The sequence below is a fragment of the Colletes latitarsis genome, chromosome 8 (assembly GCF_051014445.1).
Source record: "Colletes latitarsis isolate SP2378_abdomen chromosome 8, iyColLati1, whole genome shotgun sequence".
In the NCBI taxonomy this organism is placed as follows: domain Eukaryota; kingdom Metazoa; phylum Arthropoda; class Insecta; order Hymenoptera; family Colletidae; genus Colletes; species Colletes latitarsis.
Window position 1 is genome coordinate 25,749,494 of NC_135141.1, and position 17,153 is coordinate 25,766,646.

The 17,153-nt window shown below is 45.7% G+C and overlaps 1 protein-coding gene across 8 annotated transcripts in view; it reads right to left on the minus strand.

Annotated features, from left to right (window-relative positions):
• The window catches only part of Cip4 (formin-binding protein 1-like Cip4), a 36,375-nt gene that overhangs the window by 13,440 nt on the left and 5,782 nt on the right, over window positions 1–17,153 (minus strand). The window contains exon 2 of one of the 8 annotated variants that reach the window (XM_076770267.1): window positions 13,043–13,131. The exons of the other annotated variants lie outside the window; for them this stretch is intronic. The gene's annotated coding sequence lies outside the window, so the exon portion shown is untranslated. The remainder of the gene's footprint in view (window positions 1–13,042; window positions 13,132–17,153) is intronic. 8 annotated transcript variants of the gene reach the window in all.

The window sequence follows — 17,153 nt, forward strand, 5'->3', positions numbered from 1 at the left end:
CAATGTTCTTTCGTAAGAGATTTAGCGATACCGATTCGCGTCAACCTCGTTTCCCCAGTCGCGAATGGAAAATAATCGTGCGCTACGCACGATGTAAAACATGATACCCGTCACGAATAACGATATACGTGAGGCGATACGATCCCGTACGTATATCGATACTCGTTTAAATTAGATATCGAAGTTCCACGACGCCGGACCCGATCCAGGGAAACATTCTTCCCCGATCGCGATGGTCGTGACTTTCTCACTGTGATAACTGCACGCCAGAGTCCTATCGTGGCGCGAGCAATTTGCGACTAAATAACGGAGAACTGGTAGCACAGGTGATAGTCCAACTCCGGGACTTTCGAACGCACGGAACAGGAAAACCTATCATTTTAACTCTTTTTTTCCCGCTCGAACCGCGCGCGATCTATCGCGAATGGACAACGGATTTTATTTTCGCGCCGCCCGACTATCGACAGTCTAATTATCCCAGCAACGCATGCCGGTTATCGTAGAAAACACGGATATTACGTGAAACGGTTCGAAGGAGACTGTGGAAAATCGAGCAGCTAAGAAATCCACAGTTCCTATAAAGGCCTCGTGATACTTTCTTAAAACACTATTGTTGTCCATTTGTTACACAGTTGCCTGTTTCTTCCCGTGTAATCAGTTTTTCGAATCAGATATTGACGCAGCATGTGAGAAGCAAACTGTCCCCTAACGGAAACGCGACACCGGGGCTGCGTATTCGCAGCAGTCTAGACCGATTCAATGATCGAAAAGCTTCGTCACTATAGCCAGACCTATTCGATTATCAGTCGGTAGGACGCGAATGAAATTACAGTCCATTATCTGGAATCGATTTCCAGCCAACAGACCGGCCCGGTGAATCGGTCTGAGCGAGTTTCCCCCTCAGACCAATCCTACGTTTTCTGTGCCGCAGGTCGATAGATGGAAAACGCACCGCCGCCCCTATGACTCACCCTGCCCGACCTTTTTCAAAGAGGTGCACTTGCACGTCGACCTAACCTTGCCTGCACGGACTATACAGGTTGGTTGGTTCGTCCCCGGAGATAAGTCCGGGCCTTCCATTATGCACGCGACCAGCAGGTATCTTTGTCGGGACACCTGCCCTTGATATCTGCTACTTTTCTTCTCTCTTTTACCATCGTCAGACTCCTTCCTCGATGGACGTTTGAAACTCGAGCGCTTCGATGCCTCAAAGGATTTCAAGTCTTCCAAGATTAGCGTTGGAATTTAAAACCGAGTTCTATGACGACTGCCCTTAGAATTAAATTCTCGGTTGGGTTACCCTCCCTTAAGATAAGGACGACACGGTTTACTTTTTGATATTCTTGTTCGCATTCGACGAAGCACGTAGAGCGAATCTAATGGCGTATAATGTTAAAAACGTGCCAAGAATACATTTAATAAATTAATATATTAATATTAGTGTGGTCTGCTCATGAGAATCGTAGGACAGAAAAGGAAAGAAGGGGACGCGTTTCGTTCGGGCCTGTTAGTGGACTCATCAGTAAGGCTTTCTAGCAGGACCTGCCTTAGACGACTGGGATATTGGGAAGTCGTTCGAGGAGTGTATATACAGGGTGTTGGGCCACCCCTGGGAAAAATTTTAATGGGGGATTCTAGAGGCCAAAATAAGACGAAAATCAAGAATACCAATTTGTTGATGAAGGCTTCGTTAAACAGTTATTAACGTTTAAAGTTCCGACCGTACTGAATTTTTTTCTCGAAAATGCGCAAGATTTCGGGGGTATGTCTGTTGACCAAAAATGCTTGTAATTGACCCCTGCAATCGAAAATAATTTTTTTAGAACGATTTGAAATTTTTTTTTTCCGTCAAAAAATTTCACACATTTACGAATTTTTTTCTAGAAAGTGGGTAGGATTACGGGGGTATGTCTATTCACCAAAAATGATTGTAATTGACCCCCGCAACCGAAAATAATTTTTTCAGAATTAATTAAAAATTTTTTTTTTCGTCGAAAAATTTAGGCACCTACCCCCTGTCGATTTTCCTTAAAAATTCCTTTTTCATTTTTAATAATTTTGTTTGACGCCCTACAGAAAAGTTGTCTAATACTTTTTTGTAGGTACCCATGAGCTCTACTTCAGAAAAAAGTTTCATTGAAATATATTCACAATTGTAGGAGTTATGGTTGTTTGAAAATTGGACCATTTTTATGGGGTTTTTCTCATTTTGCGGGGTCAAGGACCAATGTTTCGAATATTTTTGCGATTTATACATATTCTCCACCAAAATACGCGTAGTTTGCTTTTTTAAACATTAAAATCGTCCAATCCGTTCAAAAGTTATGACGTTTTAAAGATTCGCATGAAAATTCGGGCAGACATTTCCGGCCAGAAATTATATTTTCGGTAAGGAATTTTTTTCTCGAAACTGAGTAGGATTTCGGGGGTATGTCTGTTGACCAAAAATGCTTGCAATTGACCCCTGCAACCGAAAATAATTGTTCCAGAACGATTTGAAATTTTTGAATTTAATTGTTAATAACTTTTTAACGAAGCCTCCATCAACAAATTGGTATTCTTGATTTTCGTCTTATTTTGGCCTCTAGAATCCTGTATTAAAATTTTTCCCAGGGGTTGTTCGACCACTCTGTATAGCAACGCAGGGGTCGGTCGAGCGCTTGTGAGAACGCGACCCCTCTGGTGGCAATCATAGAAGGCGACGCCACAATTAGTAACGCAGTTTACGTAAGCACATATATTTCGCACGCGTTTAGCATAAGTTTTTCACGTCTGCATAAATGCATAAAATCCATAGTTTAGTAATCATCGAACGTCAATAGAATGTCAATCAATTGTGTTTAGTGACGCACAATTGCTCGGCGAAACAACGGAACCATCGTGTGTGTCAATGGCACTGAAAAAGAAAAAAACACGAACGATAATTACGGTCTCCAAGAATGAACCGGCGCTAATTAATTCGACGAGAGAGCACGGCGGAGGAAAAGTGTTCGTTCGTCGTGGAAAACCGAGGAAGACGGAGTGGAAAATCGATAGACCCGGCTGTGAATAACACTATCGCGGGAAGCGAACGGGAAAAGAACGTTGTAAAAATAGTTTGGTAACAAGAGACACGCGAGCGAGAAACGAAAGCCTGCGGACTCGGACAAGTGTGTATTATGAGTCACGAAATCGCGCTGGGGTGGTTTTTACGTACCCTCCGCCACCCCTATCGATCCTGCATTTCCACTGTACACTCACGCGACATCAAAGAGAAACAGAGAGAACCAGGAGTGGCAACGAGAGGGAAAGGGAAACGGATAGGGTGACGAACGGACCAGACACCGCGAGTAACAGAAAGAGAAATTTGTTGCGCGATGAGACGAAGCGAGTCGCGAACTCCAAGTAACAAAAACGATCGCCGTTATCGTTCGTTTATCTGCGCGACAGGCAATAATAGGCGGCACTCGGTTATCTGCCTGGATACGAGTAACCAATGGACGATCGGGAACGGTATTTTGACACAGTAAAAAGTCATCGGCCGAACGTTCGTTAAATATTGACACCTGGCGATCGTGCGTTATATAAATAGGGCGTGGCTCGTCGTAAAACTTAAATATTTCATCGCAGGTGTGTACCGCATTTGCCACGTTACGTGTTTCGTACAGTAATGACGAGACAAGATACCAAAGATTAATATTTTCGATCAAACACCGCCCGCCTATCGGTGGAGTTTTTAGGACTTTCGGAAATTAATTTTATCTTCTCCAATCCTTAACAAAACAAGTTTCGCAATGTCGAATTTTTTTCAAGTACTCTTTACCGACGTTATATGCTTACAGATATCGGTATTGTTTCAGTAAAGCTAGAGCGATGCCTTGGTTATATTGGCCAACGTTCGGATCCGAAACTAAGGTTAGGTCTCCCAGGAAATCCTGCGCTTTTTTCCCAGAGCATAACACATCAATATCTCACAGTAGATTTAATAACATAAACATACTTGATCAAGCAAGAAGCGAGTTCCAAGAACTGGTATGGATAGCAACCGGCCAATTTTCAAGGTCCATCGCCGTGTACCAAAATAAATACCGGTATTATTCCAGTATTGCATACTGTTAACCCTTTACCGACCGTTAGCAATTGACCATCTTACGCATTTCCGACTGCGATGGTAAGCGTCGATGGTAAAAAGCCGATTAATACCGGTCGGTAAAGCGTTAACAGGAGTCTTAAAGGACCTCTATTTCTAGAATGCGTAACAAACCTAACCTCCAAATTTTCTTAGTGTTTGGATCGTAAAGTTCATTAATAGGAGTCGTCATCCTCTACTACGGCCGTAGTCGACCTTAACAGAGGAAATAAAATGTTCGTTATTAATAGTGAAACTTCGCACGAACGTTCCCTTGTTAGACGTATGCAAATTTTTCGATCGACGATATGATACGCGGAGACGATCAGACGCAACTTACGTTTCGCACGGAGTGGCATGGATACGATGCCCCGCACGCCGATGCGTCTGTTTGAGTATGGGCATTCGTGTGTGCGTGCCGACGAGTATCCAGTGAAACACGAGAGCACGGTGGCTGCACTTAATAAGCAGACGAAACGTTGAACCGACGGGGCGAGCGTACGTGCGCGTCTAGCGCCGGTGGCCCGTGCGGCGCATACGGGTGCACTCAACGTGTACTCGAGGTGGTGCATAACTGAACGTGCATAGGAAAAAGGACGAGCATAAGAAAGACTAATTGCCAGTGCAGTCGCGAGAACCGTTGACGGATACACGGTGCAAGGCTGTTGTGCGACAGAAACGCTCGGAATGCGCCGCCTTGCCTTTAACGCAACCCCTACGGGAATAATCCTCCGAGAAGATGCACTTCTCTTCAAGATTCATTCGAACGTCCCTCGAAAATAGCGCGTTTAACCTCTCAAGAGACAAGTCATTCTCTCACGTTACGACTAACGGTCGACGACTTTCCCGCGTAATCTTTGGACGCCATATTTTTCTTACGACTCGAGAAACGGCTGCTGCATCGCGCAGGTTAGTATAGTAATCTTGTGTTGGAAATGTTTCTCATTCCCATGTTGGCGAACATGCACGTGTTGGAAATATTTCTTTTTTCCTCGTTGGCAAACATGTACACCGTCTTTTTGTATAACAGTCGAATAGTAGTACCATGTATGCAACGATTCGAGCAATGTTAAAACATAACCTAAAAGGTACATGCGTCGTTTTTATTGCCTAATCCTATAACCGCCGCTACATCTTGACATTTTTTACAAAACAAATATATCGAGACCATCGTTTCTTCGACCGTTCGTTAAATCTTGTGTTTTCATTCCCGACAAAAGAGAACCGAGGCAGCGCTGTGTAATGTCGCCTCCCGGGAGGCAAACACGTCAACCCTACCCGTTGTCTGCCGTTACCACGGTACAAAGACGCGGTTGAATGTAATAAATGTCGCGCGTGGTGTCTTCTAGCTGTTACCGCTAGTTTGTCATAGTCGCCTATTTAGCGTCGCGCGGGTTCCCTTGACGACGAAAACACGCTGCACCGGGGAAAAATAGAAAGGGGAAACCACGTGACTCTGAATCAAGGACTGATCGAACCAGATTTTTCGCGCGTTTTTTCAACACGAACAGATCCTCGCTCTCAAGCTTTTAATAGACGTCATAAATCGTCCGCGTCCACCGAGAGCGTGGGCGCTATCGAAAACGAATCACTCGCTGCCGTCGATGATTTATAGCCCACCCTTGAATTCCCAATTAACCCTGCGTTACGTTCTAGCGATTTATCGGTGGGTTTTAATATCTTTTTCATTTATAGTAACACAAACACGAATTCAATTTTGTTACACAACGCGCTTACCTTTTTGTCGCGGAACGTATCGAGTTACACGAAGCGCCGTTGCAATAGTGGAAGGGGATTAGCTTCTCGATGACCTTGAACGGCCAGATGCTTTCGCTCCGAGTGTAGTATACGCCGTGCACGGCATATTTCTTTTTACTGAAATCGCCATATTCGCTCGCGGATTGGAGAACGCGAGACCCGCTCCAAAAGCGGCGGTTGATCGTATCGTGGCACGCGTCGCGAGCAAAGCGGAGGAATAGATCCGGCACGATAGGGCTTTAAGAATACCCGCAAATTCTCAGGAATGTTGTCCCAGATCGGGACACGCTATCGCGCCGCGTATGCAAACGTAGTAACGCGTAAACCCCGTCACGTGGTCGGAGACGAGTGACGCGTACAGGGACGAATTAACGAACAAAGGGCCCCCCAATCGCAATTCATCTCGAACGTCGAGATACTCGCCGCGTCGTCCGATGTCTATTATCGTCCGTCGTCGTTGAATATGATTCATAACGAGACTCGAATACCGAATTGTAATTGGAAGAATGGCTAGCGATTTGTTTAGAATTTTCACGCGTCGGTGCCTAGTTAAAAAATTCAATCCGCCAGTGTGCGGTTACCGCCAACGTATGATTCACCGATGGACGTATATCGTGTTTGCAAACAATATTTACGCGACATTCGTACCCCCGACGATAAAATGGCCTCGAATTAGGAAACAAACGACCGCTTTCCTATCCGTTTTCTACGAGAGCATGCATTTGCACGACCATTCGCAGTTTACTCGTTAGAAAATCCACAAAGGCCGATCGAATAACAGAAACCTGTATTCTCGAACGACTTTCCTTGCGAAGGTAGTCCGGGTGAACGATACGGTTCGTGACGTAGCACGCCCGCCGACGATCGTTGCCGCGCAAACTCCATTGCTCGTTATCGGACGACGACGGAAGGACAGACGCAATTAATCGTCGCGATAGTTCGCTAATATTTTCCTCCGCGCGGTTAAGGTCGAAGACCTTGCGCATCCCACGGACCAAGCCCATTCACCGTCGTTGACTAAGGTGAGTCGCGTAATCACCGAGCGTGCAAAATGTCCGCTACGATGCTCGTGTACGCGATCGAGTAAATACGTTCGTCGGCGTGGCGGCCGGTCGGTTCGATTCGCGGGAAAATGGGTCGAACCGATAATCGTGCCAACGAAGCGCGTCTATCTGTACTTGAAAATTATTCTGACGAAGACGTGCCCGCGACTTCCCGATTATCTGGCCGCGGACGTGGGGGTATCGGCAATACGCATAATGAGCGGTATACGAAGTAGTTTATTTATAGGCGTTCCGACGAGGCGAACCACCGAGAACGGCGTAAACGTTTCACAGAGAAACGACCACGGAACGTCGGAACTTTATTGATCATTACAAGTAATATCCTCTGCGTGGCGGCGTTGTGTGCCACTGCACACAAACAACGACCGGTATTCTCGCGTTCCCCGGCGCGCATTACGAGTCGCCATTCGGTGAAACTCGAATACGCCGACTGAACTTCGATTCTTAACTGATCGAACCGAAACCAAAGGCGAGACTGTTTCTAAACACCGCGTGCGGTTGTTTCCACTAATGACATCAGGATGGGGAATTGCTTACGCGTTTACGGCGACGAGTAACGTTTGCGGGGACCATCGCTTCCCGTACTCGCCGCCAGAGGGACCGTTCCTCTCGCAAGCACTCGACCGACCTTCCGTCTGCATATACAGGGTGTTCGGCCACCTTTGGGAAAAATTTTAATGGGAGATTCTAGAGGTCAAAATTATTGAAAAGATGTTAATAATATAATATTATATGTATTTTCACGTAGATAGTTAAGGAGGAATACCCAGGATCAAGAAAGGCTGTTTATGTGGATCTCTTGTAAAAAATATCTTGAATTAAGTTCATTGCATGTGTGAATAACATTTTAAAATTAATAGCAAATTGTTATTAACAAATGAATATATTTAAAATGGAATGTATACTACTTGATGAGCAAAATATATTGGACTATCTACCTTGTCGTGGTGAAAAGGCTTATAATTGCATATGTTTTAAAATATAATTAAAACAGCAACTAAACCAAATCCAGTCACTGTTTAATCTGAAGATAATGTTCAATTTCAACGGCGGCGCGTAAAGCAAGTAGAATAATCCTGTTTTACAATATGTCGTTCGCGTGCGTCGACAATGGGGAAACGTCGATGTTCCCGTGTCGCGCGACCTACACTTGCGAGAAAGACGGAAAGGGATTCGAAGAAGCGGAAGAGAAGCGCGCCCAATTGTTCTTGAAGAAAAAGGCTGGCCGTCGCGCCGACGAGGGCTAGCGGGGGCCCCCCGACCCCCTGTCGGAGGAGGAGGTTAAGAGTTCTTCTTCGTTCGCCGACAATAGTGTCAGCGACACGTTTTGCTTTTCCTCCAGATACAAACGCGACGCGAGGCTTGGCTAACTCCGGTATACGCGTACAATCGCGACCAAGCAACGCAAATTAATTAGCACGGAATCACCGGAACATTTCGTTATTATCGTCGGTCGCGGTCAACGACTTCGCAGACCTTCACACTGTTTTTTCTCCCTCTCCAGATAACTCCAACGATCGTTCATTCGCGCTGTCATTCATGCTCGTTCACTTTTTTTTCCCCTTGTCTCTCTGTTATCCAGCTTCGGCCGGCATTGTTGTCGAGTGGACATCCTCCTCGTATCCAGATAGCCATTTCGATCGTAAACGTGCGTTGCTCGTATTTTAATCGATTCGGAATCGGTACTTAAAAAGACGCGTTACGGAATAATACCGGAAGGACTCGACAAGATAATAATTCCAACAACTGATGGAATTATCTATTGCGTTTCACTTTTTAAAACCGCTGATTAGTTGGACGTTACAGGTGATAAGGTAAATTCGAGTACAAAGGCATAATTCATCGAAATATATGAACGTCAGTCGACACGAATGGAAACTTGTAGCGCTCTCACAAGCGCTCGACCGACTCCTCGGTTGCTATACAAGGTGTTCGACCACTCCTGAGAAAATCAAGAACATCAATTTCTTGACTAAAGCTTCATTAAAAAATTATTAAAAAATTAAATTAAAAAATTTCAAATCATTCTGAAAAAATTATATTTAGTTACAGGGGTCAATTACAATAATTTTCGGTGAATAGACCTACCCTTGAAATCCTAGTCACTTTCTAGAAAAAAATTCAGTACGGGCGAAACTTTAAACGTTAATAACTTTTTAACGAAGCCTCCATCAACAAATTAGTATTCTTGATTTTCGTCTTATTTTGACTTCTAGAATCTCCCATTAAAATTTTTCCCAAGGGTGGCCGAACATTCTGTATATACACTCCTCGAACGACTTCCCAATATCTCAGTAGTCGAAGGCAGGGCCTGCTAGAAAGGCTTAATGATGAGTCCACTAGCAGACCGGACGAAACACGCCCCCTCCTTTCCTTTTCTGCCCTCCTACGATTCTCACGAGTTTCCACACCGCAAACTAAAAATAAACAACGCAAAATTCGTTGCTTTTCCACGACGAATCAAAGTCCGAATAAAGGGACCAGGAGGCTCTTTTGTCGCGGTTCGAGTGACGCAAAACGAAATGTTTGCCGCGTATTCGTCGTTAAGTATTTTTTTCCGGTCGAGTGGACGAAATCCCCGGTGTTGTTGAAACCCTCGTCGAGAACCCTCAAAAACCTTCTTCTCTCCCCCACGGAACAACTTCGCCGCTGGCATGGGGTCGAGGCTCTCGTTATCTCGAGTCGATATGATCACGCGCGCGAACCACTGATTCATCTTGTTTTTCGTCGTTTCATTCTCTCGTCTTAATTAAAACTGGCGTGAATCACGGACCGATTTGTCATGCGGAAGAGGCCACGGAGAACTATGTATGTACGTATCTGCGCCCCGATATCGACGGAGGATGTGCGCTGATAACGTCCCGGGCGAGCGTGGACTCTATTCTCATTAACGCACTGTTCTTTTCATCGGACAAAGCACCGTCGGTCATTCCGTTTGATACCGGAGGACAAGTACACGTGCCAACTGTAAATAATATCAGTGGAACATTTTGTTTTCGAGTCTTTTTTCAAATTGTTTACGAGGACAAGATTAACGTCAGATCCGAAAGGGTCAAAGGTTAACGACTATGCAAGATACTGTAACGCTTTAACTCTCGTTCGAACAACAATTTCATTTCGAGTACGCTCGAGCAAATATTTAGATAGCTTCTTATGCAAATGCCCCGACTAAATACGTTTGCATAACCGTATATCGATATACGAATAATCAATCACCTCTGGTTACAGATCGATGTTTATTAAACACCATTAACCGACGCGTTCGCGGGCTTATCTCGCTGGCCAGAGGCTACGGTTATTACTGTCGTTCGAGAAGTCGCGATAACGCGCTATAATTGTCCGCTGAAATTAGAAACTTCACGCGTCGAACCGTACTAAGGGGTAAGACCACTGTAAAAACCTGAAGTAAAACGCGTAACAAGCATTTTCACTCGTCTACCTAGCGCCCGTACTGCGTCGCAAACAAAAATCGTACATTTGACTCCTTACGCAAGAGCACGTTACGTGCATGCATAACGAGGCGAACATGAGCTACAAAACCGCGTGGCCGAGCGAGCAGGAAAGGAATCGAACGGTCGGCGAATCCTGCCCGTATAACGGGCACGACCATAAGCGCCGCTGCTGCCCGCCGTAGTGACATCACACCAACGACACGCGTATCCTCGAGGTTTCGTCGATCGTCACCGGTGACATCCATTTTTCGTTAAATTTCTCCTCCCTCCCGTCCTCCTACGCCACCGAAGTCCTCGTACGCGCGGCAAATGGCGAGATTCGCGTACGAAGATCGAGCGGATCCGTGCCCCGCCGTTTCGAAATTGATTGCCTACATGACTTGCTGGAACGCGTAATCTCAGTGTACCGTAACTTCGAAGCTGAACACGTTCGCCACCGGACCGATAAGTTTTACGTCGGTCAGAATTCGACGCGAAACCGTTGTTAAAGAATATATCTCAAATTGGAACCAACGCTGTACCTGGGTGTAACGCGTCGAGTACAGGGCAAATTCGATAAAAATCTGTGGGACCAACGTCCGTAAATCTGGCGTTAAAGAAACCGTCGAGGTGTACACGTATATACCCCGAGGCAGCGAAAAACCGAAGCCCCGTCTCGCCGTTGCTGCGAGAGAACGGTGTCGAATCGTCGATTAGAAATCGATACGCCAATTACGAGATCGGCGAAAAAGAGTCGAGAACTTCGATCGGTTTCCGTAATGTTCTCGAGGGGACCGATCGAATCGATAATCGAGGATTTTGTCGCTATCGATTCCGCGACTGTTCGAGGAAACGGTCTGCCGCATTCGGATACTCGTTAGGACGTAATAACCGGCACAATAATCCGTCTGTGTTTCTTAGCGAAGCAAAGAAGCGAGCTCCGCCACGGTCTGCCTTTACACGTATCGATCCGCGAACGAGACCGTACGAGACGTCGGACCGACGCGTAATGCGCGTCAGCTTTAATCGACATCTACGGACGTTCCCCCCTGCCCCCCTCGATTGGATACGCGTGAAAAATGTTTTACCTACGGAAACGCATCGAACGACAAATCCCTCGTTCGATATCTTCGTCGATAAAGCCACGAATGGTATTGCAAACATCTGTAATCCGATTACATCCGCCACGACAAAAGTGCATGTAATCACGCCCGTGATTGCCGACTCTTCGTGCCCTCGTCGACGAAATCGAGTAGCGGTGCAGGTCGCTGGTAAATTAACCGATTCGCTTCTTAGCAAGGTATCAGTTAGGTGTCTCGAGTACCAGAAAATGAGAATCTCGGTCGACTCTCGGCTCCCCTCGCGGCCTAATGAGAAAAACGCGACCCTCTTCAGCGTAGAATTTCATTTACAAGCCGGGTTATTGATTCCTGAAGTCGAGCTGTCTGTGGCGAACGCGGGCTCGCATAAATTAACTCGCGAACTACTTCGATGCTAGACTTTACACGACTTACGACGACAAATGGAACGCACGACCAGGGTTGTTCTCGTTTCTATACTTGGGAAATTTTATTTGAGAATCGCTCTATCGTGCATGGTCGGTTTGAAAAAATTTGTCGTTCCAAGAACCGACTATCTCTCGAAACTTCGCTGTAAGGAAAATCTCGAACTCGTTACCGATTTTCGTAATCACCTGGAAGCCGATCACGAGATTCTAGCGGACTCGTTGGGCGGCGTTGTAAGGCTTTGCGCGTCCCGCTACAAAATAGATTAGCTGGGCAATTAAGTGCTCGTCTGTGCGTTAAATATACATTAGCGAGTCGAGTACAGGATACTCAAATCTCGAAGAAATTCAAACGATTTAGAGTGCCTCGAACGATGGAACTAAAAAAAAAACGCGCGTTAAAATTCCTCGACGTCGATAAGCAAGACAAACTCGGCTCACTTCTGCAAATCACCGTGAAACAAGGATCTCGAAGCTTCTCGTTTTAAAGTAATAACAAAAAGAGGCGTAAGAATTGAACGTGTAGATTGGAATAACCCCTTAATAGGATATGGTTATTCGATTCGTTGGGCGGAGAAAGAGTGAAAAGTATCGTTTTTAGCGACTCCTGACACCCACGGACAACAACCTTCCCTCTCTTACCCTCAGTCGCTCGCCGCTCGGCGCGCGTAAACGTACTCTCGCCTGTATGGTATTTATAGAGATTTGGTGCAATGCGTGGGTGGGGCAAGTTCGCGAGCACTCTCTTTCCCTCTCGTTCACGCGCGAGAAACGTACTTGGCGTCCGTGTACGCTCGTGCAAAAATACATGCCTCCGCGGAGGAGAGGGAGACAGCGAATATTCGGACAAGGAGTTTGCCCGAGAACCGAAAAATTTGTTCGTCGATGTCGGTCAGGATCGAAAGCAGCGTTCCGCGACGAGACACGCCGCTCTGCATTCGCATTTATCGAACAATCGTCGCGCATCGTATACGCGGATAAAACGCATCGAATAGCGTTCGAAATTTTCCATGTAAATCGTGCTTCGTCTCAGTGGCGCACCCAGAGAGGTCGTAAAGGACAAATTCGGTCGAATCCTTTTCAAGGGTACGCTTAAAATTATTTTAATTCGCGGTCTCCCCGTTGCTAAATTTCTGGGTACGCCGCTGCTCGAAGATCGATAAAAATTTTATTTCACCTTATTCGGGTGGTACGATGGTCCCCTCTGGTCGGAGACCAATCCGAAGTATTCACAGAGTTGCGAGCGTGGCTTTTAACAGAAGCTCTCTGAAACGGGAGAACGGAATATGATGAATGAAATTTTTCGCTTCGGTTCGATCGCGTCGAAGTTAATTAACTGGAGGTTCAACCGTGGTTGTCCGACTAGCGGGAACAAAAAATTCACATTCACCATGCCAGGATAAACGCAACTCGGCAGTCCGAGCGGTACGGGCTTCGTACGGAGAGTTATTCGACGTGTGAAATTGCAAACGTGAAAAGGGGTCACACACTACAAATGGTACTCGAGGGAATGGTACTTCGAATGCACGGCATCGACTGGATCCAGGTATTCTTGGCACTGCTTGGAAGAGCCACCGGGAGTATCGGACGCTTTAACCCCTTTAAAATTCCCGAAAAAGGCATTGAAAAGAAATTGACCTTCTGGACGAGAATATCTCCTCGAATATCAACGGGACGGAAACATGGTAGCAACAACTTGGTCAAGAATGCATGCACCTTAAACGTACCACTTTCTCGAAGTAGTCTATGAATGGAAGAAATTCTACGTTGCGGAAAGTGTTCCTGGTACGACCGACGTGCCTCGTGTTCCGTTGGCACGACCATATACATGAAATGCATGTTGATCGTTTCAGCAAAATGGTACGCGAACATTTAGCCACTTTCGGGGCAGCACCGAACTCGCGAGAATCTGATTACCATAACTCGAAAACTAAGGTATCTAGGACATATTATTTCAGTGCATAGATTCTTCGACGCTCGTGTCGCTGGAACTGTCAACGACTGTCAAAATCAACGTTCGTCGCAACTACAAATTCAAACTGCCTCGTTTAAATTTAACGACCCTGCAACAGTGATTCTTAACCACCGTGCAACGATCCAAGCTATATTGTACTACGTATGTTTGGAAACGAGCTTCGGAATGTTTATTGAAGTTGCCAGCGGAATCGGTGAAAAGGGAAGGCGACAGTAAAGAAAATACATACAAAATAACTAGTACTCGTCAAGAAAACATCGCTCCGAAAATTCGACACCAGCACCTCGGCTCGTATCGTTTTTTAAACGTCGTCTTTCACGTTTCGCTGGCTCCGAGAGGGGGCCCCCTAGTTGGAAGCTATAGAATTTGAGGAATTCGTCGAAATATCGAGGACGTCGCTAGCCATGAAAACTTGGCGTTGACGCGTTATAAAATGATATTTCCAAAGAGTAGGATCCCCCAGGGAGACGTTTTTCAACTTTTGGGAATAAAAAAGGAACTTCGAGTCCAAGTTTCTGCGGTCGGCGTCTCGCCCGCGACCTCGACACGCGTGTCGTGCCGCGAAAAAATGCACTCTCGGTATATAGGCATCGTCACGGCGAAAACCGGCTGCAAAAGGGACACGCTGGTTAAGGAAAGAAGAAGGAGGAGCGAGCGAGCAGTCGCGCCAGAATCCCGGAGATTTTTCTTTTGCTTGCGCGATACCGAGCGGTTCCCCACCTTGCAGAGGGTCCTCCGCGACCTCCGCGAGGCAGTTTCGCCAGCTTCCCTCTGCCCGACGCCGAACTCCTCGATATTAAGTCGAAATTCTATGGAGGAGAACCGGTGCCACGAATAACGAGCAGAAAACCGACGAGTCGAGGAGACTTCGGTAGCCCTGAAGTCTCGCGACCGAGGCGTCGCCAGATTCGGTGGTAGAAATTAGAACTACGCGGCTCCTCTGAAGAAAACCGCGGTAAAACATTTTTCAATTTCCCTCGCGAGAAACTTTTCGATTATTTATCTTTTGTTCGACGTGTTGTGCTACATCTGGTTTAACGAGAACAGATCAAACGCGTATGTATATATTCACGGTCAATGGATAAAGACAGATGCTAACCTATTCTCGTTGAATAAAGTGTGGGTAAAAAATTAGCCGATCGCTGCTGCGGCTCGAAGCACGACTCGCAGAACGAATTGTTGCGTCTACGACCCCCTCGCCATTTTCCTCGCGCTCGATTGACGCGCGTCCACGCGGTCTGGCGAGTTAATAAAGTTCGAATAATAGAATGCAATTAAGGTAAACAGCGTGTTGGAAACGATTTCTCGAATACTCGCGTATCGCGAGAATTCATGGACACGGGGCGAGAGGCAAAGCGTGTAATCATGCAAACATCATTCTTCGGCTATCCCCGAGGCTAGCTACCGGTCGTCCATGGGGGACGTGGGAACCGCGAACAACGCCGTTTCGAATTTTGAATTCATGAATTCCATTGTACCGGGTAAAACGCCACGAAGCTTCGAGACTCCAGCAACTTTGCGCTTGCAAACTTTTGTCACGCTGGTATGTAGCGTCGCGAGGACAGAAATTCGATGATTTTTCTTTTTTATACGACCGTGGTTATTATCTGTTTGGCCCAGCGGTAGGCCTTAACGTTGAATTTTCGAAAGAACACGTCCCGCGATATTTTTAAACGCCACGCAAAATCAAAGCCAGACGCCAGACGCTGCGTTCATCATTTAACTTGAACGCATTACCCTGTTATCGTGCACTCTGATCGCGTGATCGTGGACGACCTGTGTATCGTTTGCGATCAGCGTTGGACCAACAAAAAAATCGCCTACAAAATGCGTCTTGGCGACGAACGATGTTAACGAACTCGGCTCTCTTGAAGTAAACTTGACGGAGGTATTCGTTTATCAAGAGAAATTACGAGAAAAAATCTCGGGTAATAAAGCTTATCCGTCGAGCGGGGCGATAAGAGTAAATGATTACAGGAATAATAAAGGACAGACAGATAAGAACGACATAATGCGTCAGATTCGCGGCAACACGACGAGAAACGATACGCTTGTTTCTTTGGCAATTATATACCATAAATAAGTCATTAAGCGCGAGTGCTTCCCTCGTATAATTTCGTGCGGACGATTTAAATTGAATCACCCGTTTCGATGAATTCCGCTTTCACTATTATGGGCCTCCCGTTAACGGAGATTTATGAGTAATCCATTGAGAACTTTCTACCCCGTACACGAGCTTATGAATGGCTTATCTAAACGAATCGTATCTCCTTTTACGCCCATCGATCTCCGCGATCTGATGCTTCGCGGTACAATTGAAACTGGAGGAACGTACACGAGTAACCACCATACGTATTCGGTTATGAGAGTCGGTCGAACCTTTGTTCAAACGATGAATAACGTACAACGAATGAAAATCAATTTTCTACACCGAATAACGAATAAATTTTCTATTTTAAGAATGCTTATTTATATAAAAACTAGCTCGTATACTACCTAATCCTGTTACCAGGTACATAGTCTCTTCAACAGCTGCCAACATATATGTATAAAGTTTACTAAAAGACTTTGCTTATATCCGGAGAAACGTAAACACTGCGCCCTGTATGTTCTTCTATGTCAAACTCGAGGTATTGAACAGGCGACAATAAGTTTTTGCGTTTGTTGTTCTTAACTGGGTACAGTTACGTATCTTTTCAAGTAGTTTCTGAAACTACCCTTCGATAGAAAGAAACGTATCGTTTTCGAACGGTTTTCGCACGGTTGGAAGACGCAAGTGTGAAATTTAATCGGTCAAGTTTTACGTTCCACGCTGTTAACACGGTTTACGCTCAATTTATTAGCTGACCGACAAACTGTCCATAAAGGTTTCGCGCCACTTGACCGCTTAAAAATTTTGCCTCGAGCACCACGGTTCGCCAGGAGACCCCCGAGGCTGTCGCAACGTTTCACCCCTTTGGTGAAAATGTCTCGTCTCTGCGAACTCAACTTTCACGAGCTACGTTTAACAAAATATTTAAATATACAGAAATAAATCAAGAAACTTGATAAAAGTTTACCATGTTAGATTTATTTATAATAATTATTAAGGTCTATCGTAAGGCAATGAATTAATATATCTTAGAACGTTAGAGAATCTTTTATTCGCGTCAGTATCGATTACGGATAACCGTGGTTCGAGTACGGTTGCATCGTTTGTGACGCGCTTGTACCCTTTTTAGGCACTTCTGCGTCGAAGAAAGAAACGCACCTGAGCCTACTACACCGTCTGAGACACGAGTCAGGAATGTCGACCCGTGAAATCATCGGTTAG